Source organism: Eupeodes corollae, chromosome 3, assembly GCF_945859685.1.
Source record: "Eupeodes corollae chromosome 3, idEupCoro1.1, whole genome shotgun sequence".
NCBI classification, from domain to species: Eukaryota; Metazoa; Arthropoda; class Insecta; order Diptera; family Syrphidae; genus Eupeodes; species Eupeodes corollae.
Window position 1 is genome coordinate 105,848,632 of NC_079149.1, and position 24,866 is coordinate 105,873,497.

The 24,866-nt window shown below is 32.6% G+C and overlaps 1 protein-coding gene and 1 long non-coding RNA gene across 2 annotated transcripts in view; both read right to left on the reverse strand.

Moving 5' to 3' along the window:
• Nucleotides 1–24,866, reverse strand: part of LOC129948984 (neural-cadherin) — a 943,200-nt gene that overhangs the window by 364,568 nt on the left and 553,766 nt on the right. The window lies entirely within an intron of this gene.
• Nucleotides 1–24,866, reverse strand: part of LOC129948985 (uncharacterized) — a 194,613-nt gene that overhangs the window by 1,138 nt on the left and 168,609 nt on the right. The gene's annotated exons all lie outside the window — the stretch shown is intronic.

The following is a 24,866-nucleotide window of genomic DNA, read 5'->3' on the forward strand; positions in this document are numbered from 1 at the left end:
AAAACTACATTTTTCAAAAATTATCTTCATCTATACGTATTAAGGGTTAACAGAGAAAAAAATGTTTTTTTCTAATTGTTATCATATTGAACAAAAAAAAAACAAAACTAAAACCTTGAGTTTAAAAACAAATAATATGTGGATCAAGGTATTGAAATAATTGTTTGTTTTTTTTAACTTTCAATATACAAGAGTAAAAATTACAAAAAGTAAAAAGTACAAATTTGCAACATTTTTCCATTATAAACTTTGAAATATACATAATATGTTTTGAAAAAAAAAATATTCACGTTCTTTTACAATGACTCAAAAGGTTTAAAAATAAATATTGTTGTACTAGACAAATTTTGTAAAATATGTTTAAGAAATAAACTTTAACAAAATTTCTTCTTTAATTTGTAAGCCGTTTTAAGGAATATTTTTAATCAAGTTTTAATTTGAATTATCGCTAACTTTAATCATATTTTTCTAGTGATTTAAATTTTGTGTGAGCCAACTTTTAACATAAAAGTAATGTGTCATAATTTCTTCATTTAATACTTAAGGGTAGTTTTATAATAAATAAATTAGGTGGCACAACAGTCCATGAAGAACCAGGGCCTAGTGACGTACAACTCTCAACCATTCCTGTGTGCGAGTAATTTTGTCAGGAATGGAGGGGACCTACTGTTTATATGCCCATTCCGAACGGCTAATTTGAGAAAGCACTTTTTCATGACAAGAGTTACTCTTGGAGAATTTGTCAATTCCTCGTAAAAGGCAGTACCCGTGAAAAGACTTAAGATGTGAGATAGAAAATAGTTTAAAATGAATATTTTTAAATTTTGAAAAGACATTTGATTCGAAAGTAAATTTTTACCAAGTTACAGTTGTTTTTTTAGGTTTTTTTTTAAACTGTCAATTTAATTTTTCTTAAAACTTTACCGAGTGTTAAAAACAGTATTTCTTATAAAATAAAATAAGTGTGATGTCATAAGCCCAAATTTTTGACAAGATATTTGAGTCGAAAATTGGTCAAGCCTCAATTTTTATCAACTTTTGGTAAGGTTTTGTTTAGGTTCTCATTTTATTAAAACAATTAGAAGTAGGGATTTATTTGGTTCAATAATTTCAGTGTTTGGTACAAAATTCACAATAGAGCATTGACTTTTGCCGTCAGCCGAAAATGAGTGTGTTCTTCAAATAAATATGTAAGTAAAGTTTATGTAAGTACTATTAAGAGAATATATAGATGTGTTTATTTAAAATGTTTCATTCATAATTTGTTGCCGGTATTTTAGTGAAGTTTTTAAAAAGTTATATAGAAGACTCCAGTTTTCTCTGTTGAAGATTCGAAGGATTTCGTCCAACGACAGTGTATTTTTGTCCAAGATTGATCTTCTTATTTGCCTAAGTATGGGACAGGAACCCACGAGGTGTTTTTTATCTTCCCTTACTCTTAAGTTGCACATAGTGCACTCCACATCTGTTTCATTGATGTATGGTAGGTATTTTAAGTATAGTAGTTCTAACCTGGTTTTAAAAATGGTAGATATCAAATCTAGGTTAAATCTATCATCAAAATTATTCTTCGGAACAAGGTCATGTTGCAATAGTCTGTATGTTGTTCTTGACTGGCTTTGTTCGCTTTCGTTCTTAAGTTCATTTCGAGTAGACTCTTTTATTTTTGATATTAGATCTTGTATCTTACTCCTTGAGGGCATCTCTTTATTGTATTCCAAAATGTCGCTGTTAACGCTGCTTAGCCTAGCCCGTTTATTAAAAAATTGCAGATTTCCCCTTTGGAGATACTTCAGTACTTTGTGAGGGAGACGGTTGCTCGATAGTGCCATGACTTTCTGGATGTAGTTGAAATGAAGTTCGAGAGTGTGTAAATAAAGTGGTGGTAAACCTGTTTCCAGATGTACCATGTAGTTTGGAGTGTTGTTTGGTAATCTGAAGATTTTTTTGAAAAATTATCTTAGAAGCTGTTCCACCTCTTCATATATGTATATCCCCCAGACTTGTGCCGCATAGCACATTATGGATCTAATAACTGCATTAAAAATCTTATACTTCAAGCTCGGAGGGATATTCCTCTTGCTCAACACTCCATTCCAGGTACTATTAATCGCGCATTTGATTCTTTTAGTTTTTCTTGCAAGCGTTTTTTGAAAGACAGTTGTGGTGTCATGAGTACACCAAGATAATTATACTCCTTGACTATTTCGAGATCTTCATTTTTCCATCGTCCTCGTCCGTTGCGAAAAATCATGATTTTCGATTTGTTCGTATTGAGTTGAAGATTCCATAAGTAGCAATATTGCTGTTGTTGATCATCAACTGCATCATTTTGGGGCTTTCTGCTATTATGACAATGTCATCAGCGTATAGTAGCACCTTTTTTGCAAGACCATCAAACATTATACCACCAGGTAGGGGATCTTTGAGATCATCAAGAAATTGGGCTCAGAAGGCATCCCTGCTTGAATGCTGTTTTTGCCTGAAACTAACTAGACAAAGTTTTTCCATCCCATACCGCCGTAAGATTATCCTCATACAGATTTCGTTGATATATCTAGGTTACTTAATTTAACAAATAGAGCTTTCCTATCTATCGAGTCGAAGACAGCCTTAAAGTCAACGAAGAATGCGTAAAGTTTCTTTTCTCTATCCAGGAACGACTGCGCAATGCCAGTAAGGAAGAAAATATTGTCCACGGTGGAGTAGTCATTTCGGAAACCCGCTTGGAACTCACTGACCAGATCGTTGTCTCGGATCAAGTTCGTCAGTCTCTCCAACATAATCCCAGTAAATATTTTTGTCACTGTATTGAGGAACGAGATTCCCCTGTAATTTGATCTTTGGGTCTTTTGGTTTAGTAAAGGAAATATTATATATTTCTTGAAGCTTTCCGGTGCCTTTCCAAAATTAAAAATAGAGTTTTAAGCCTTTGTAAGCTTTTCTACAAGAAGTTTCGGTTGAATTTATGAAGAATTCATATGATATACGGTCTTCACCTGACTCTACTTACATCTTGTGCAGTTATTGAGCGATCTAGCTCTTGTAATTCTAAAAATGGCAGCGCAATGTGAAGTTCGTTTTCATTGAGATTGTTGTTCAGGAGTTTCTCGAAATGGGTTGCTAACATAGAAGCATCAAATTTCATATTCTGCCCAAGAGTTGTGCCGTCTTCACGATCTTCCAGAAGGATCTGCTATCGTTAACATCATTTAGTTTCAATGCTAGTGTGAGAGTGTATGCTTTTTGTTTTTGTTCACACAGCGTTTTGTACTTTTTGTTTGCTTCATGGTATAGGTATTTCGTGTTTGTAGTTCCAGTTTTTTTCAATATCCTTCAGAATGCGAACGACTTTTTTCTGGCTGCTTCGCATTCCAAGTCATACCAAGGCTGTTTTCCCTTTTCCCTTTGTGTCAATTGGAGCGGTCTTACGGCTGTGACTATACAGGTTGTTAGCTCGTCTGTTCCGTTGATGTTTTCGGTCAAAGCTATCAATTTACATTTTCTCAAAATTAAATTCAATGCTCAAAACAATACCTGAAATTTTTGATTAGATATTTGAGACGAAAACCAATTTTTACCAACTTTTGTTAATTTTGTTTTAGGTTTTTATTTTTCTTAAAAAAACTGTCACATCGATTTTTCTGAAAACTTTAGCAAATGTTGAAAATACATTTTTTTTTTAAATAGAATTAGTTTAAAGCCAATATCTCCAAGTTTTGAAAACATATTTGAGTCGTAAATCAATTTTTACCAACTTTGAGTAATATTTTTTTAGGTTTTTAGTTACAAAAAATGTCAATTCAATTTTTCTTAAAATTTAAACAGATGTCAAAAACATAATTCTTCGTTGCACAAAATTATTTTGGAGAGAAATCATTTTTTGTTCGTAAGATTTTCGAGGCAACAACTATTTTTTTATATAAAAAAACAGTAAATTGATTTTTTTTTCCAAAAATAGATTTGTTTGTTATCTTGTTACAATAATATATAATACGATATTTGGACTTAATCAAAATGTTAAACTTTCATCTAAAAAAATCGGTTATTTCACCTCAAGGCCCCTTGAAACGTCGAAAAATTTCAAAATTTTCAATTCGACAAATCGGACTGATTTGAAAATGGTGGAATTCGTCAACGTTTAAAGGTCTATAGAATCTAAATTAAGGGTTTTTAGGGAGTTATCTGTGTCTGGGCTTGTTTGTACGGCTCCGTACCTTTATTTTTCAGCCAAATGTCAAAGAACGTCAGAGATAATGATTTTAACCACATTATGTTTTACATATAATAACTTCAAAAGATGCAGAAAGGACTTTTAAAAAATCGAGAGAGTTCCTTTTTACTACAGAAATTTAAAAAAAGAAGTGAAAAAGTTGGTTGATTCCTCTGATCTCGCGATCTTCGTGATACAAAATTGTTGAAAATTTGAAAAAAAAAATCAACTAACGTCTTTTATACATCAACAAAACTTAAAAACAATATTTTACACTTTGAATATATTTTGCAAAAATAAATAGATATTATTTCCACAATAAAATTATGCATCAAAAATAATGTTTTGGACATCTGCTCAAGTTTTAAGAAAGATCGAAATATCTACAAAAAATTAGAACCTTGAAAAATAGAACTAAGAGTTGTTAAAAATGTATTTTGGCTCCAGATTCCTTTTATCTCATATAAAATATGGTTTTTAAATTTTGGTAGAATTTTTAAAAACTGATTTTCGACCCAAACACCTCGAGAATGAATAAATATACGTTTTGACTTTATCAAAATCAAATCAGAATTTAGAGATGTAAAAAGTCGTTTTTGAGAAAAATATAATGGGATCAAGAACATGTATTGAAATCAAGCTTATTTAATCATATGCAAATTCTTGTTGTTAGATTTCAGGTTATTTCTTATATAAAATTGTGAATTTGGTTTCGACTCAAGTGTTTTAAGAAGCAAAAAAGATATTGTCTTCAAAAAAGTTGTAATCAATTATTTTGCCACTTCTAGACATTTCGAAAGTCGCGCATGAAAAGTAAGTTTTCAGTGAGGATTGCATCCCACCTTTTTTTACTATGTATTAAAAATGTAAAAGATGTTTATAAAAACCATTGGATGCAGAAACAAATAAGGAAAACATGAAGCACCTTAGTTATGTTTTGATATGACATCATATTTTAGACTTCAAGTTCTCGTATAAGAGCGTAGGCAAGGAACAAGCGTATTTTTATATTTCTTCAGAATCTTTTCTTAATAAAAATAAATATTCACACACAATTGCTACTTTCGACTCCCTTTAGCATAAAGTTAGTGCACCTACTACACAAAATCAACAGCTTTCTGTTCCTTCCTATAATGTAAATATTATGTAGGTGGATACCTTCCTATGGATTCAAAATTTGTTCATCCTTAAAAACCATGCTTATATTTCTCTCTTAGTTTTCTTTTTATAAATAAGAACAGAACATTACGTACACACCTATGTTCGTATGTGTTGTACTTGTATAAGAGTATCATATATTTAACTACTATTATCTTTGATTGAAGCCATAAAAGGGAGTTCATCTATAAATATTAAATGAACCCAAAAAACATTTTCAAAGCCTTAGAATTGTCGGCTTCTGATACCTAAAATAAAAAAAATAAAAAATAATGTTTTTTTAAAGGTAAACCTGTAAGCTTTCATTTTGTTTTCTATATATAGGTCAAATCATACCTTAAAAAAATCTTATTTAAAAACTCCTTAAATGAGTTCAAAGTATAAAATCCTATGGTTTGACAATTGCAAATTCGATAGCAATCCAAACTTTATTCTCGTTAACATCATCAATTCCAATATTTGAGTCCCAAGATTATTACATTATGGTTGAATGAACAATTGATAAAAATAAAAAGTGACAAAAAAACAATCAAAGTATTTAATCCATAACCAAAACCACCATCGATATCGCTCGCACTTGTTATGAATAAATTTGTAATAGCCTTGTTTCGATGGGATTTAAACGTATTGCACTTGAATCACATGAAATATATAAATCATCGACCTCTCCCGATTTTATTTCGATTCCCATGTTGCATCACTTGAAAATAACCAAAATTCAACTGCATTGCAAATTCATTTTTCAAATTTTATAAACGAGAATATTTTTTGAACAAATGCATCATCAGAATGAATCATCATCATCATCAGACATGCATCCAAAAAAAAAAACATAAATATTTTATTTTAATGTTTGGTAGGAAAAAATATACATAATTTTATTTGGAAATTAATTATAATTTGATATCATCAGAGAAATGATATGAACTCATAAAATATAGACGTTTTATTTTTTTCTACATTTAATATATGCAAAAGCTAAATACTACACAAAAACAGGACTAAAAGTTTACATCATTAGTTTGTGAAAAACATATCCGTCGAGGATATCCTATTTATATATCTATGGACTTTATATGAATAGATAATTAATTCTTATCGAAAAACCGCATCACATATTGTTTGCTGATAAACAAATAATATCGTAATAAATATATACGCCCATTTGAATTAACAACGTAAAGCAATTATTATAATTATACTGCTTATAACAAATTAACAAAAACGATGAACAAAAAATACATAAATATATTATTTATTTATCTAAAAACATGAAAATGATGGTATGAAACATTTAAGATACATTTCGGATGAATGTAAATATTTAATGATCGAATAACATTCCGCATTTATAAAGTGTGATTTTAGTTGTGTGAATTTCACGAGCTTATTTTTATGAAGTTATTGATAAGAACTATAAAAATGTAAGTAAAGGGTGATTTTTTAGCTATCATCTCTTTGGAAACACTGGTTTTAGTAGTTGACGCACGTTCTGTTTCACTATCAAACATCTTCAGTTTGGTTTATAAATTAACCTTGAACCGTTTTAAAAACGAACAACACTTGCAAATTATTGTATTTTATTACTAAAATGCGTGCTCCGGTAAGAAAGTTCATCACGCTCATCTTCCATTTTATGGTCAGTTCAACCCACTTCGGGCTATTGTGACTAAATTTCGTACCAAATTTAAATGTTTGGACATTAAACCACCAACACACTTACGTAGATGGAGAACTGAAGAAAATATCGTTGCTGTATCGGCTAGTGTTATTGACGACCATCAATTATCGATTCGTCGTTGTTAGCAGCATTTGGACCTCTGTTACTCAACAACTTGGAAAGTTTTGCGGAAGGATTTAACTGGTTCAAGAATTGAAGCCGAACGACCTACTGGAACGTAAAAATTTTGGTCAGTGTGCTCTTGGAAAGTTGGCCGAAGATCCACTTTTTTACCGAAAAATTGTGATCAACGACGAAGCTCATTTTTGGCTCAATGGGTTGGGTACGTAAATAAGAAGAATTATCGATTTAAACACTTAGCAGCATTTTTCGCAATTTCAAATATGTGATCACTCCACAACAAGTGGTTTACCTAGGACTGATAGTTGTTCAATCTCCTTGATACAAGTACCACCCATGGAAAGGGGCATTGGACTTTCGAAGCAATTAATTCTACCCCATACCCATTTAACAATGCTGTCAAGATCAGAACTTAATAAAATTATCATACGCTGTCGTTGATAGTCCTCATCCAAAGAACAAGGATGACAATCTGAACACGAATATGAAAAGCTAAGAGTACTACCGTCAGCGAATTAATGTAGTGGGTTAGAAGTTTCAGACAAAAGATCATTTATAGAAATTAGGAAGAGCGTGGGAGACAAAACAGAGCCCTGGGGCACACCAGCCTTTTTTTATTTTTTATTTTTTATTTATCTTGTGGATATCAGATTTGAACCCGTCTAAAACTACTTGAATTGAAAGGTCGAACAATTCTAACCATGAAGAGATTAATCAATACCAAAAGCACGCTAAGATAAGAGAGCTTGATGCCAAACTCTATCAAATGCCTTTGAAATATCAAGAGCAATAATTTTAAGATATAAAGATTTGTTCTACTGTAAAGATTTGTTTCACTGTTTAATGAGATAAACCATGAGATGACCAGTGGACTAGTGCTCAAAAACTCTTGAAATGTTGACAATGGCGTACGGTTAGTCAACTATGAGCAAACAAAATTGTTTACAAGGGGTATAAGTTATTCCAAGAGTCCCTCTTGGTTCTGGGTTTACGATGAACCTCCATCAATCACCGAAGAAATTGTGCAGAGTGTGAAAGAAATTTTTTTGAAAGATCGTCGAATTACGATTAGAGAAATAGCAGATGATCTGAACATATCGGTTGGCTCATGTCATGAACATTGCCTGAGACATGTTAAACGACGAACGTCAATGATGATCCTGATCTGCTCAAAAGGGTTATAACTGGTGATTAATAATGGTTTCATGTTTATGACGTCGAAACTAAAGCCTAATCATAGCAATTGAATAGTTCAGGAGAACCAATACGCCAATTTCGTTCAAATGTTCACAATTTTCTTTAATTACCATGGCGTTGAGCATCAAGAATTCCTACCACAAGGGCGTATGGTAAACGAGGGAAAGAAGTTATGGGGCGTTTGTGTGAATCAATAAGATAAAAACGGCTGGAAATGTGGAATGAAAATTCATGGATTTTGATAATGATAATGCACCTGCGCACAAGTCGTTATTAGTGAGTAGTGTTTTGACCAAAAACAGTACTTCCATCATGAATCAGCTACCTTATTCACCAAACTTGCTCCAGTGTGACTTTTTCCTAATCACGAAATTGAAAAGGTCCATTAAACGACGAAGATTTGCCAAGATGGACTAGATTAAGAATGAATCTCAAAGTGCATTTCAGAAACGTTTTGACGACAGAAAAAAGCACTGGCAGAAGTGCATTGTTTTGGAGGGGGGTTATTTTGAATATTTGTTTATAAAAATAAAAACTAACTTTACTTTTAGATCAAACCACTAGATCGTATCTTTCACGTGGCTCAAAGAAATATTCTTAAGGTCTTAAAGAACAAGATCTCAAATTGTTATCACCTCTATTTTTAAAGTGTGCATGCACTCAAAGGGATATGAGTACCCTTACAAAGAGATTAAACACGGTCGGGACAATTAGGAAAAGACTGCAGGATCAGAAAAGATTATACCTATACACTCAGTATAATTAATAAATATTGAGACCGGTAAAGCATTCCACATTCATTAAGTGCGGCTAAAAACAGGAACTCTGTACTTAAGACTACGTTGTAAATTGAGCACAAGGGTAAACTGATGAGCATTCTTAGAAAAACGGGTATCATGGCTAAACCGTAGAGGGACGGAATAAAACTGCCGATTGCACTAGAAAATTGTTTATGAAAAAGAGACTTATACATAAAACTCTCAAGAGGTACAAATATTTCAGTTAACAAATCGTCACCTTAATTTTTCGAGCTTTCTTTTTTTTTCAAAAGACTCAAATGGTTATTGGAGCACCTGCCCAAAAATGTGAATTTTTTTTGTGTTTTAGACGAATAAAGGCTTTAAAAATTAAAGGCAGATCAGAAGGGCTAAATAACAGGAAACTTAGCAGCGTTCTTGGCGAAATCAAATATATACTCAATCCAAAACATTGTTTGTGATGCCAGTCCTAGATCTGAAAGCTTTTCAGTCTCCCCGATACAAGTGAAAAATTATTGACATTATGGGCGAGGGTTACACTTGAACGACAATAGACTAGACAGCACTGAATTTTTAGAAGTATTAAATTCTTCACGGTTTTTAATATTATACAATACTGTCAAGATCAAAATTGAATGACCGAGGAACATGAATGGAAAACAAATATGAAAAGCTGAGGGTATTGTCGGTAACATAACAATTCAGTAGATTTATAAAAATAAGAAAAAGTGTTGGAAACAAAACGGAGCTGTGGTTTATTTTGTGGATATCAGAATTGAACCCATCCAATACTATCGAAATGTAACTTCGTCGAAAGTAAATGCACGCTTTTTGGAAAAGAGAGCCGACTGTCACTATTGAAAATGAAACTTGGAAAACCCATCATAAAAAGGAAAATTTTAATGGAACAGAATAATTCGGATTACACAAAACTCAGTTTTTCTTGTTCATGATGAGATTATCTTAGGTAGACTTAAGATGTATTAACTTTTAATTCAAAAAACAAATTATTTTTAAGGAAATAAAAGCAAAAGGGAAAAACGGATTGAAGCAAAATATCAATTTTTTGCTAACTTCTTTCTATTTGGTAGCATTGTTTCACTCAAAGGATGTACTCTCAAATGTTTAATCCCTTTGAAAATAATTTTACTTTTAATTAACAACCTTATTTTTGGTTGATTTTTGAAACCACATTTCCGTAACCATTGCAGTAATTTTAATTTTTGTATCACATTTCTATTTGGTTTTAAATGTATTATTTCAACATACTTATATCATTATTATTTCCTGCATTCCTTTCAAAAATTCACCTAACATTCCTTTGTGATGACAAACATTTTACATTTCTTTCAAAAACCACATTATTTGCTTTGATATGGAATAACTATTTTTTTCTCTGAGCCATTAACATTGCATTCAGGGGCATGACATCTTCTTTCATCATACTTGTTCGCAAAAGACATAGAATTATTTTTAAATACACATTCAAACATATAAATATATTCTATGTATGTGTCATACATACAAAAATATACTAAACTATATTTTGTAGATTTCCTGTTCCCAATTTTATCAAAACTAGTACATCTTAACCCTCATCAACTTAAATGAACATATATACATTTAGTATTATGCTCAATGCTGCCATACACCCTACTCAGCCTATCGCACACAAAACTGACTGAAAATTCCTCAAGTAATAGCTTTCAACCTCAAAACGGGAAATAAGATGCTTCTTTGAGGAGTTTGTGGTTGTGGTTTTTTATGCTGATGCAAAGCAAGTTGACTGATGAAAGGTACTTTTGTGAAGGACATATAAATGTGTTCGGATGTGTATACACTCCATTTCGCTCGTTTGAGGTTAAACACAGTTTTTTTTTTAACTGTGATGAAAAAACATTTACAACATTTCTCAGAAAAAAATAAGGGAGAATTTAAAGCACAGAAAAAGAATTTAAAACGTCAAAGTTTTTAAGGGTTGGAAAATAACGACCCTGCAAGATTTATTTCCTTAAAGGTGATCAAAAAATAAGAATTTTAATTTACGAAATATGTGCAGGGAGGTATATTTTGAAATTGAATAAATATATCAATCTTACTTCCTGTAACAAAATAAGGACAACCATACAAAATCTACTGCAAATCATCTCACAACAATTCATCCTGCATTCCACTCACATCATCATCATCATCATCAGGATCGCAAACTATATATATATGTACCTTGTTTAACCGCCTTGCCTGCTTCTCACCACATTTTTGGTTTAGAACATTCCTCTAAAGCTGCCTATAGCTCATATAACTACCCTACATAGGTACGATATATAAACCATAATGCGACACTTGAACCGGAACCGGAACCACATATGTGGCATTCGAAGAAGCCCTATGTTAAGGTGATAGTGCTTTATTTTATTATGTACCTACCTACACTAGGTATAGGTATGTAGGTTTACGATAACACTTATACCCATATATACAAGTAGAGTTGGTAGGACCTTGCTTGGATGTTTTTCATCTTTTATGAGGAAAGTTAAAGTTAAGGAAAGGAATGAATGGGGCAACAACTCGAAGGTGACAAAGAGCAATAGAAAATTACTTCCATGAATTTCAAGGAGTTCTTGATAATACGTGCGTAAAACCGCACACACACACAAACACACACATAAAAAACAGAAATAAGTTATGTGAATAAGGGAAAACGTCCTTTTACGAGCACATCTATACACGTTTGTTGTAGAATCGTAGCTCAAGATCTTGTAGGAGTCTATACATTTCTTTCGATAATGTCGTATATGAGGCAAGCGGGGAGGGAGAAAAGGAAAAAGGCAGGAAGGTATATAAAATAGAAGTATAATAGTGGTAGTGAACATTATCAACTTCTAAAGCCGCAGTAAAAGTTTAAAATTAAATTCCATTTCCGGTATTTGATGTCAGAAAGGATACCTACCTAATTTTATTTATTTATTTTTTATCATCCTTTCTTCCTTGCTCGCTTCGTTTTGCTTCGATCTTTTTTTTGTCCTTAAGCTTCTACTTAAAGTGAATTCTAGTCTTCAAATTCTTTTTTTCTTATTTTTTTTTTGTTTGTATTGAAGTCAATACGTAGTGCACTTTTATTGGCTATAAAGAGTATGTGTATGTGTACATATATATGAAATGCACTCTCTGATGATGTTGATGTGTGCTTTTGAGGAAAAGGAAATGCGCCCAGGAAAAAAGAGTTAAGGATTTCTTGAATAGAAAACTGAGGGTTTTGTGTTGGAAATGAAATTGAATTCAACTTGAGTGTGTAATGTTTGTTGTCGCCCTTGGGTTGTAGGATAAATAAATACATACACATGTGTGTACATATAGACTTTGTAGTTCATTTTATGACACACATCACACAAAACTAGGCTATGATGTGCGGTTGTTGATAATCATGTTGAAGATGTTGAAAATGGCATAGAAAAAAAAATCAGGCAAACAGTTGATAGATAGACAGACATTATTTCGAATAGAGGTTGATTGGCCAAAGGCATTTCAACAGCCTGAATTGCATGTCAACATGCTATTTTGAAGTTTTTAATCAGGCTCCTTGAACGTTTTTTATGGAATATATTTTTTTTTCTATGGAAAAACCATTCGATTGATAAAATTTTAGATGACTAGGTCATACTTGGGCTTGCTTTAAGATTTAGGCAGAAAGAGAGTCCTAGAAATTTAAGGTATAAATTGGCACTCATACGAATAGTAGTAAAGATTTATTGGTTAGAACATGTTTGATGCAGCATGTTTGATACAAAATTTGCGATACAACATGCTAGATGTTTTAATGCAACAAACCCAATGGTAACGCGATTGATGAAGCATTTTTTATGCAAAAAGTTCAGTGCAATAAAGTTGATGCAATATGTTTGCTACAATAAGTTCGATGCAACATGCACGACGCAACCTGTTTAATGCAAGAAAATTGATGCAATATGTTCGATGCAACATCTTCAAAGCAACACGTTTGATGCTTAAGGTATTTGTTTTTTAAATTCGAAATATTCAAAATATTTAAGAAAGTTTAAGCCTAAAGTGTGTTCATGTGAATGAAATTAGGATAGGTGAAAAATATAAATTTTTTTTTTGTGGTTTTTTAAGATCTTAAACACCTTAAAGGTATTTTTTAATGTTTCCAATATGAGTTATAGTATTTTACATCCTTACTTCAGCTATTTCCAAAAGGTCTTTAATGTATTTTTAAACATTCGAATACTTCGAAAATTAAACCTCTAGAGACAAGAAGAAATTCAATTCGTTCGAAAAATCTATCATACTTAATTTTTGGATATCCCAACCATTAAAAGATGATGAAAGTTTTAGGTATTTTGATGACAAAGTCAATAATGATGGTGAGTGAAATTCGAACTGAAGGATACAAATTGTGTCGTCTCCATAAAATTATCCAATTTATGAAGTTTATATAAATAACAATAAAAATAAGAGTATTATACTTTTCAAAAGGTCAAACCTATATAAAACCCGCGTGGCATATAATCCACTAAAATGCTGCGTCACATTGGTAGAACCTCAAAACATAATTTTGCCAACACAGTAGATTAAAATACATTCACCAAATAATTGCCCATAAAATTTTATTATAATTTTGCCTAAAAAAACCGTGACATGAATAAAAAAAAATATTGAAAATAAAATCGAAATGGGTTTCAAAACAAAAAATCAATAAAACCACTTGCTATTACCTCCTTCTATATTTTTTGAATGAACCTTATTTCATAACGTAGATTGTTTTGATTGAAGAAAATAAATAGGAAGAACTCTTCAACAGAAGGTACTACGTTGAATTCCAAGAATCTTTTCAAATGAATGCAATGAAAAGTTAAAACGCCATCCAATTGATGATTGTCTAAAACAGATTAACTCCTTTGTTTATGAATTTATGATAGGAACAAGCAGCATAAGGTACATTTCAAGGTATATTTGAGTTCTTGAATTTTGAACGTAACGTTCAGCTACCATACCTTTCATATTTCATTTTCATTTAAACATCACAGCATGGTATGATGGCTTGTTGTATTTTAACATCATCATTTCTGACTTAACATCTGCTATTGACTTACACACCAGATTTTCCATTTTCATAAATTCTAGAGAATACGAATTGAAAACTATCAATCATTAAGGAAATGAAAATCAAAGATTAGCGAGAATTTTGAAATTGTTTCCTTTTACTATTTCGGAAGTCTAGGTAACTTTTTTAGTTGTTTTTGAATTGCAGCTTAGTCGAATTTCAAACAATCTCTAAATAAGGATATAAAATGGTAATTTTCAAAGAATGCAGGAACCACTGATTGATAAAAATTTCTGGAAGTAAATACAACACAAATTCCAAATAATGGTTACCCCAAAATTAAAGTCCTTATTTTTCTTTTGAAGTAAATAATTTAAAGAGAAAAACAAAACCGATTAGGAAGCTTACGCTTCTTCATTTTTTTTTGTAAAATTAAACTCTCAGGTACACAATTTATTTACTTAAAGGAAAGCTTCCACATATTATTCTTATAAAAAAGGGTTGAGATGGAACCTATAATAATTACTTCTCAGCGATGCAATTCAAAATTGCCAAATCATATTTGTTTAATCAACCAAACTTTCGAGACTTTAATGATAAGTTGTTATCTGTAGAGATTTTGACAATTATTAGAAAAGGATCAATAAGAGGTAGAACTTTGAACAGCCCGGTCTTTTATAGAAGCTATCCATTTTGAAGTTGTCATTTTCTGACAAGTGTACATTATTAAAAATGGAACGATTTTGAAAGACTTGCAGTCACAATTTTCAAATTTTCACATACTGTTGGATCATATCTAAGAACTTTCTCGGTTGGTAATATTGAAATTTGTGGAAAAGTTTGAGCTGTCGTGATAAGTAAGTGTTATGAAGAATCGTTACCATGTTCCTTGCTTAAGAGCATTTTAGAATATTGCTCTTAAAGGTGGTTATTTTGTCGAAAAAATCGGTTTGACAATTCCTTGTTCAAAAATCTACAATACAATATCTTCATCAATCAATTAGACATCAATAAACGTATTTTGTATTAAGCTACGCCGCCGCCGTATATTGCTGAATTTGTTCTTAAAATGCATCAAAATGATCTTGGCTTTCATCAAAGTATCATCCTCGAGCCCATTTTTTGACTTTTTGTAGGAAGTTATTGAAGATTCGTTCCTAGAATAAATAAATCGAAGCTTTTTCGAGAGATAGCTGTGTGTGCTGTATACGTACATACATGCTCCCCTCAGTTCTTCCGGAATGCTTTATTTGACAAGTATTGCATTTGTAAAAAATGTTGAACTCGAGATTTTTAGTTCTCTAATTCTGACTGTGTGTTTGTCTATCTGTTTTCATTCCTAAAGCCCAATTCGTTCGTACGTCCGTACGTAAGCGACGTTTCTGCAGAAAGATGCAGAAAGGACTCTCAAAAAAATTTCTTCGGTGGTTTTTTTACCATAGCAATTTAAAAAAAAAGGTGAACATTTTGGATATCCCTAAATAATCAAAATCAAAAAACTGAAAAAAAAATATTTGCCACCTCGAAAGTAGTATGAACAAAAAACGACAAATTTTGAAGTCAAAAAAAGGATTTATGAAAATATTAAACAAGAGATTTCAGACAATCAACACGGGTTTTTGAGTAAACGATCAACTTAAAATTACTTGTTTCTTTTTTCACACTTTTGTACGAAAGGTATTGAACGGGGTAAGCAAGTTGATAATATATACACAGGCTTTTCAAAGGCGTTTAATAGGGTGCAGCATAACCTGTTATAAAAAAAACTAGAACATCATGGTTTTCATTTTCAATTATTGAATGGGTTAGATCAATATTTAACAGATCGTACATAGTTTGTTGAACATCGTGACTTCAAGTCTTTCAAAATCAAATTCAATTGGACGTAAAAAAGAATTTATAACTTTTCAGGGGTTCCAAAAGGAAGCCATCTCGGACCACTTTTGTTTGTTCTTTTTTTAAACGAACTTTTGTCAAATTTTCTGAAAATTTACTATTTGCTGCTGATTTGAAAATTTACAAACGTATCAATTGTAGACTTGGTTGCAATCTTTTGCAAGATGACCTCAATTGTATTTTTCAGTGGTGTGAAGATAACTGCCTTCATCTCAATATCTCCAAGTGTAAGCAAATGTCTTATAATAGATCACACAACCCTATTCACTTTCAATATAAGGTTAATAATAACAGCCTTCGGGCAACGGCCTAGTCACTGATAACGCTTCGGTTCACCGAAATCATGCATCAGTGAGCGCGTTTAATAGACAGATGGGGGCCGTCTCGAAACCTACCGCGTCCTGTTGTCATGTGTTCTTTCTGTCTCTTGTTCTTTCTCCTTGTATTGATGTCTTGTGTTGTTATCACCTTATATAGGCTTAGTCGCTAAAGGTGCTGTGTCTCCACTCTGTACATTTATTTGCTGAGTAGTATGTAATGTAATGTAATAACAGCCTTGATAAGGTTTCGATTTTTAAGGAATAAGGTGGTGTTTCCGATAGGAAGTTAACTTTTAATGATAACTACGACTATGTACATAATTTTAAAGTCAAATAAAAAACTGGGTTTTCTAATGAGAAATTTAAAGGAATTCACTGATTCGCATACTTTAAAAATGCTTTTTATCTCATTGCAAGATAATGACGAAATAGGAGCAAGACCAGTCAATGAAGACCCAGTCCCAGCCCCCAGCAGAGAAGAGGTAGAAAGAGCCATCCAAAAGCTAAAAATAACAAGTCCGCTGGGTCGGATGGCATACCCGCGGAACTTTTTGAATATGGAGGAAGTGTTTTGTTAAGCCGCATGCACCAGGTCATCACCAAAGTGTGGAAGGAAGAAAGGATACCCACTGACTGGTCGATAAGCTCCATATTCCCCATCTACAAAAAAGGCGACCCGATGTAATGGAAAAACTACTGTTTCATATCCCTGCTTATTGTTGCATACAAAATCCTATCCAACGTACTGTATGAGCGTCTTAAACCTTTGTGCTACACAAATATCGGCACGTACCAGTGGTGCTTTAGACCAGGCAGAACAACGATAGACCAAATATTCACACTGAGGCAGATCCTGGAAAAGACCAACGAATTTCAAGTCGAAAACCACCATCTTTTCATCGACCTTAAAGCTGCTTATTTAGCACCCACCGCCAAGAGCTTATGATGGCAATGTCTGAATTCAGGATCCTGAGCAAACTGATCCAGATTTGCGGCATGACGCTAAACAATACGCAGTACAGTGTGCAAATGGGTAACAGCTCATCCGAGTTATTCCAAACTTGCGCAGGGTTTAGACAAGGAGATGCGTTGTCATGTGACTTCTTCAACATTGTCCTGGAGCGGATAGTGCGTAAGGTGTGAGCACGGATGGCACTATCGTCAACAAATCCACCCAGCTCCTAGGCTATGCGGACGATATAGTCATTATCGCTCGATCCAAGAGAGCTGTGCTTGAAGCCTTCACAACGATTGAAGAACATGCGAAACTAGTTGGTCTGGAAGTGAATGAGGACAAAACAAAGTACATTTTATCAACAAACAAAGCAACATCTGTCCACCGCCTAGGAAAGAACGTCACTGTTGGTAGCAGCAATTTCGAGGTAGTAAAGTAGTTCATCTACCTTGGAACAAACATGAATCCCACGAACGACACCTTAGTGGAGATCCGAAGAAGAATTACCCTAGCGAACCGCTGCTGCTTCGGTTTGGCCAAACAACTGGGTTCATACATACGAGAACTGTATGAGCTGTACCAAGATGTGGATGTAGTCCAGAAGGGCAAGAAAAGAGCGAATGGACGACAACGCTCTTCTCAGCCCAGCCCCCTGGTTCAAAACGACAAGGAAGACCGAACCTACGGTACAAAGACCAAGTGACTGCGGATGCCAGAGCGCTTGGTCTCGGTGACTGGAGAGTGCATGCGAGGGATCGTTCACGATGGAAGACTGCAGTAGATTGTGAGAAACATTATAATTAAGTACGTTAGTCTAAAAAAGATTGTACTCGATAGATGGAATAAAAATAAGATGGAAATTCCTATGAAAACCAACCGAAGGTGTTAATTGTTTCATTATATGTGAAATATTGTTAATAATTTTAAAGTTTTTAAGATTAATTCAACTGACAACTTTTTTTTTACAAAACACAAAAACCTACAAAACTTTTAAGCAAGACAAATCGACTGAAGGGATGGGAAGTTATCATTTTTGATGAAAAAAGAGCTTATCAGAATTTGCCAATTCCTTAAATCTCTTCATCTCCTTACAAAAAAAAACACCCTTTCCACAGAATTTCAAATGACATAAGACATCTTGAACTTTCACGCTGTCAAATTCGAGACTTTATATCACAATTTTTGTAAAATATTTTATGGAAATCTACACAAATTCTTCTCATGAATTATTAACTTGTACTTTTACCAAAAATGTATATGTAAATAACACATACATATACCATTTTCATCATATCAAACATTTTCCATATTTTTATTCCAATTTTATTCAAACTTTTGAACAAATTTGTTTTCATTATTAAGAAAGAACATACTATTCGTTCCTCGTATACATTCGTTTAGTTAAATAATTTTAATGAAAACACTTTTCATCTAGGTATGCTAATTTTAAAACACATTTTCATAACTTGCTCTCATGACGACGGATGATGGAAAACGAAAAAAAAAATAAAGAAATAAAATGAGAAAATACAATAAATCACTCCCTGTTCCAGGAAAACAAACCTCAAACTATCAAAAAATATGATAACTTGACTTCCTTACTTAATTTAACGAATTTCGTTTTTTTATTTTGCCAAAAAAAACTTTTTTTTTAGTAAGTACTCGACTTGTATAGATGAGATGCGGATGAGGTGTCTATGTGAGAACACCAAAAATGAAAATGAAAATGATAAGAAAGAAAAAATAAAATCACAAAAAAAAACACCCATTAATAAATCATCAAACAAATTACTCCCAGGCATTAGAGGGAGAGTAAAGAAGCCATGCAAATGTATATATGGCATAATGAATATTCATGGAGGAATGCTTTTTTGGCAACAGGATGATAAATCTGGAACCATATCAAATTCCGGTCAGAATATACTGTAAATTAAAAAAGAAAATATAAGGAAGGAAAATTTTTATTTTTTACGTGTGTTTTAGATAGGAACAAGATTTTTTGGTGAAAGGAAAAAAGGAGCATTCAGCCACCGGGAGAAATGCTCATCAGGATAACTACCATCGTTCCTGTCGAAAGTCCACGTTCTTGACGTTGCCCGCCACCACCACACCGCCACCGTTCGTCAGAAATTATTGTTAAGATTCATTTTCTTTCCATTTTATAATTGCACACAAATACAAAAGTGACATTAAAAGTGAATCATAACGACAGACAGTCACTTGGCCAGCAGGCAGGACATGCGCCACATTGAATCATTTGGTTGAATTTTAAGGAAAACCCAAACTTTTCCACCAACAATGTAGATGGAACGCGTGGCGGGCGTATAAGGAAATGATTTTATTTTTTCGTTTTTCTGTTCAAAATTAAATCATTGCATGGAATTGTGCCAAATTGATAAATGGACGTAGAAAATGGAACACACACAACTACAACACTTTTCAAGCTGTATATAGGTATACTCATACTTTCTACAAAAAGGACTCAAACCCAAGAGTGCGGAATTAAGATTGGAGCCAATTAAACATCATCTTTGGAACATTATCAAGATATTGTGTAAAGGCTTTTATGTTGTGTAGGGCTGTGGATGTGGCTGTGTCTGTGTGATTTGCTTTTTCTGTTTGTGCGTGGTCGTTAACATTTTCCCATTTTCTTTTAGCAATTTTTTTTTATAATTTCATAAAATATATGTTTATATTTTTAACTTTCCTCCTTCTTCTCTGTTAAATGGAGTAAATAGAAAAAGAAATAGGGGATGAGGAAGAAAGAGAGAGAAAAAAAGAAGGAAGATATTAAAAGACTAAAAAGAAGGAGATCCTTGAAAGAAAAATTAATTTGATTTGACAATTTAACGCTATAAACTTTGGCAAGAGAAATTATTTTTCATTTCAATTTGATTTTTGCAAAAGTGATAGAAATTAATGGATTGTACAAGAGAGTTCTTAAGTGCGATTACAATTGGTTTAATTTTCTATAAGTATATATGTATGTATGTATCTTAACACAAAGCTAGAAAACGGGAAGTCAAAGAAAGCATCGTCAGCGGAGAAAAAGGATGGGAGGTTTTGAGGAATTGTATAGCAAGCAATTAACAAAAGAAAGGATAATAATATTATTTAAATTTAGTTTGGTGTGAAAATAAAGGAGCTTTATATACGATATAGGAAAGGAATCTGGGAATTTTATTTCCCTCTCACTCTCTTAAGGCAATAATATTTTTAGAACTTGGAATTATAAAACCTAAATTTTGCTCAATGGCATGAATTAAGAGTCATTAAAATACAGACTGTATTTTTGATTGAAAAAAAAAAACCAAATGGAATAGATGGTTCATTTTTATGGCACGTTCTTGAAGTTAATAAAATAAGGATAACAAATGTTTTTGAAAGATTTTATGTATTTGATAAAAGGAGTGATGAACAAAGAGTTACTAATTTTATACAAAACAATCTTAAGCAGGAGGAAACATTTTGTTTCGCTTTTGAACTGCTGGGCTTGCAAAGAATGGCTCAGAATAGGACTTGATTTGGTACCATTGATTTCTTAAGGAAGAAAACTTACTCAAAAGGTTTGACTCTGTCAGTTAAGTTTTATTTAATGTTATCAAATGTTAATAAAGTATTATTTGTGTGTCTCGAAAACCATTTAAAAATTAAATACTAACATTGGTGCCGATGTTCTGCATTTCACTTATTGCGAATACACTTTGCGAAAGTAAATTTGGGTGTTCTACAATTCGTTATTGTGAATTGGATTTTCGAACATGGAAATGGGTGTTCTGTACTTCAGTTTATTACATTTTTTGAACGCATTCAAATCACATTTTTTGTTTCTGTGAATTGATCTTTGTTAGCTTTCTTCTGCTAGGAATTGGAGGGTTGCAGAAAGTTTTTGAACTTAAGGAATCGATTAAGGTATTATAAAAGGTTTTTTTTCCCTTAGAACATATAAAAAGCATCTTTTCTTGATCTTAAATAACAATGAAAGCTTAAAAGAGAAAACCAAGAATTTTCTTTATTTATGAGAACGATTCTACAAAATTTTCATACACTTAAATTATGTCAGGTAAATCCATTATATTTGATTTGTCTCCCAAAAATTCGTCTTTTAATTTTTTCTCTTGAATTCTTTTTCACTAAAAATTGAGAATAATATTGTATCCATCTTTAACAGCAAAAATTTCACTTCAGAAACAAAAAAAATGGATGATACTGACAGTTCGAAGTAATTTCGAAGTTTTCGAAATCGATCTAATTGAAGAACATGCAATTTCATTTCACGTGAAATTGAAAAGTGATTTCAATTCACTTTCGATCGAAATTCGGAACATGGGCGTGGTTTTAATAATGAAATAAAGTTCAACTTCAAAATTTGTATGTTTTGGTGCAGCGAAAAAATTATAAACAATAACTTTTTAAAAATATGGATTCACTAAAATATAAACGAAGTACATCGAATTAGGACTGTGTTGGAAAAGGCACTTGAGGAAAAACAAGATGTTGTTCATCAAGCCTTTGACAATGATTGGCTTTTCAAGCTTGAGAACTGCTTTGATTTGATACTTTCTAAGGTAGTACTAAGAAATAATGCAACTGTTTCTTCCTCTTCCTCATCCATACAGCTTCTACAAAACTTATTTGAGAATACGCCTAACCGCGTGGCTCGCTTTCCTATAAGACAGTATCCCGTTATGACTCCTATTATCGAGCTTTTATGCAATCTACTTAGAGATAGCAAGAACCTTGAATGCTTTAAATCTAGTGTTTCCCAGATGTTTTTCGTGACCTGACACTTATTGATGTTGTTTCACATGGTTTTTCCTTCTTCATAGCGTCTTGCATTAGCAACAGCTAACAATTATTATTGGTATGCCATTGTGTGCCAAACGTGGTAGGATGGGCTGCACAGCATCGTTCCTGGCTAGTTTATCTGCCTTACAGTTACCTGGAATGTCTCTATGGCCCTGCGCCCAGCAAAGGGGAATATTAAGCTGCTGTGCCATCTCCATTAGAGATGATCGACAGTTATGGACTGTTATAGAGTTTGTAGAGACAGAGTCCAGAGACTTTATAGCGACCTGACTGTCTGAGAAAATACGGATATCAGACGGTGATAAGCCAGGACAAGACTTCTTTTATCGCTAATAGTTCTACTTGGAACACGCTACAATGATTGGGAAGGCGGAAGAAAATTCATTCGCTCAGAGTACACATCTTCACCAACTCCTTCTTTTGTTTTTGCACCATTTTGAACCAAAATTACTCGAAACTAAAAAAATTAGAAGACGGTGTACCGCAACGAAATGTCCTTGGACCAACCTTGTAACTTTTCTATACTAGGAATATTTTAGTGGATATCAACACTATCAACACCACTTTTGCTGATAATAATGCAATTTTGGGGCCAGAAAGAACTTTACGAAAAGCTACACAATAGTTAAAAAATAAAGTTGATGAAGTAAGAGTTTCGACTAAAAAATTGCGTATTAAGCTTATTGAAACAAAATAGAGGCACATATATTTCACAAACAAAGACAACTGCCCCCAAATTCTATAAAAACTAAAGAAGTATTTTACAAAAATACTGTTAAATACCTTGGAATGACTTTCGAAAAAAGCCTAAATGGAAAAAGCAAGCAAGTATCTACAGAAGAATGTACTAGTTAAAATGAAAGAACTCTGACCTATATATCAAGCAGTACTGAAACCCGTTTAAAAAAAAATATGGCAACAAATAGTGAGCTTATTAAAATATTTCGAAGCAAAGTAACTTCAAAACTAAATTTAAAAAAAAATCATCAAAAGGCAAACATTGACATTATTTTCCACAAAGAGGTTTTATTTTTAATGGTCTCCAACTGTTACTTTAGAAGCTTACATTTTTTAAAAAAAGACAAGAAAAAGCTCTTAAATTTATAAATACTTTGAAAAATTATTACAAAAAATTTAAAAACTGAGCAATCACAGTTCAAAATTTGGTAGAAAAAGTTTCTTTATTGTCTTTAGTCTATAAAAGGTCCTAAACATACAATTATCTTTTTGTTAGACTAAGATTAAATTTGTTCAAATAGAATAAATAGTAACGTTATTTTGAGGCTAAAGGGGTTCGAAATGTCATATTTGAAGAAAAACCGATTTAGATTCTTTAGATTGCAAGACAAATTTTTCGACACCTTAATTAAAATGACTTTAAAAAAGCAATATTTTTGTATTAAATTTTAAGTACTTTTGGTCAACTTGCATTAAACGTTCTGAATTATCCCCTAAAAGAATATCTCAAAAATTCATGACTATGGTAACTCAATGAACTTTTGCTCTTTTAATAGATAGGTGCTTATACGCAAAACTATTCTCACGCTATTTGCATAAGTATTCGCGGACCGTAGCCATTAGTCCTTTGAAATATCTGTTTTCACGTTGTATACTCTACTCATACAGATAAGCAGAGAGGTGTTTTGAAATGTATTAACATATTTATAATGTTAAGACCCGTCATGCTCAAAGGCATTAAGATCCTTTTGGTCTCGGTCTTATATATAGTGAAATAACCAAATGACCGCATGGACCATACGATGGTCATAGTTTAAAATACACATAATACTCGCCATATCATCGTTGTTTCCGTGAAAGTTTAGTCATATACATAGGTACATACATATATAGCTAAACATTATTATGAAAACTTAGCAGGACATTAATTCCTGCATCTGGTTTAAGTATATATCTATCTTTCTATGAACATTATCCGTGAAACTATGGTTGCGCGGCGGTGACAAAACTATCTCTATGACTATGAACTAAGCAAAGCAGTAAAATTTTCCTCCATATAGTAAATCAAAGGACGAAATATCCTTCCTTGCTATTTTGATATAAACATAAATATACACTTGGTTACTCTTTCTCTCTCTGAGTGTTTATAAATCGCTAAACTGAAACTCTGAAACTATTATAATGGAGGTATATGTGTGTTTGTATTTACTTGTTTAATGCTCAACGATTATGTTGATGCCAATGACAGTATATGAGCTCAAAATTATGATAACAGCGTCATAAACGACTATGGCGACGCCGCCGCCGGCTGCCATCCAACATCACCATCGCCATAGCTGCTGTCCTCGTCACCGGCAACAATGCGACGGACAAATATACGGTACAATACGTATAACTCGAAAAGAAGGAGGGATGAGGGGGTGGTGTGGTGTTAAAGGATATGATAATAATGATGAATTTCGTATAAATGGTTATTATTATGTTTGGCTATGGCATTACAAACACTTGAGTGATTTTCAACTCACACCATCAATAAACTATTTATGAATGTAGGTATAAACTTAACATCATATTTCTTGGTCCTTATTTATTTTATCATCGTAAATTAATCTCCATAATGTTTGGCATACACAACACACTCACACACTTATTCATTTTACGGATTTGCTATTTGAAGCAATAAATAAACTGACTAAAGGATACCATACAGTGCTGTTTAAAAAAAAACTAACTATAATG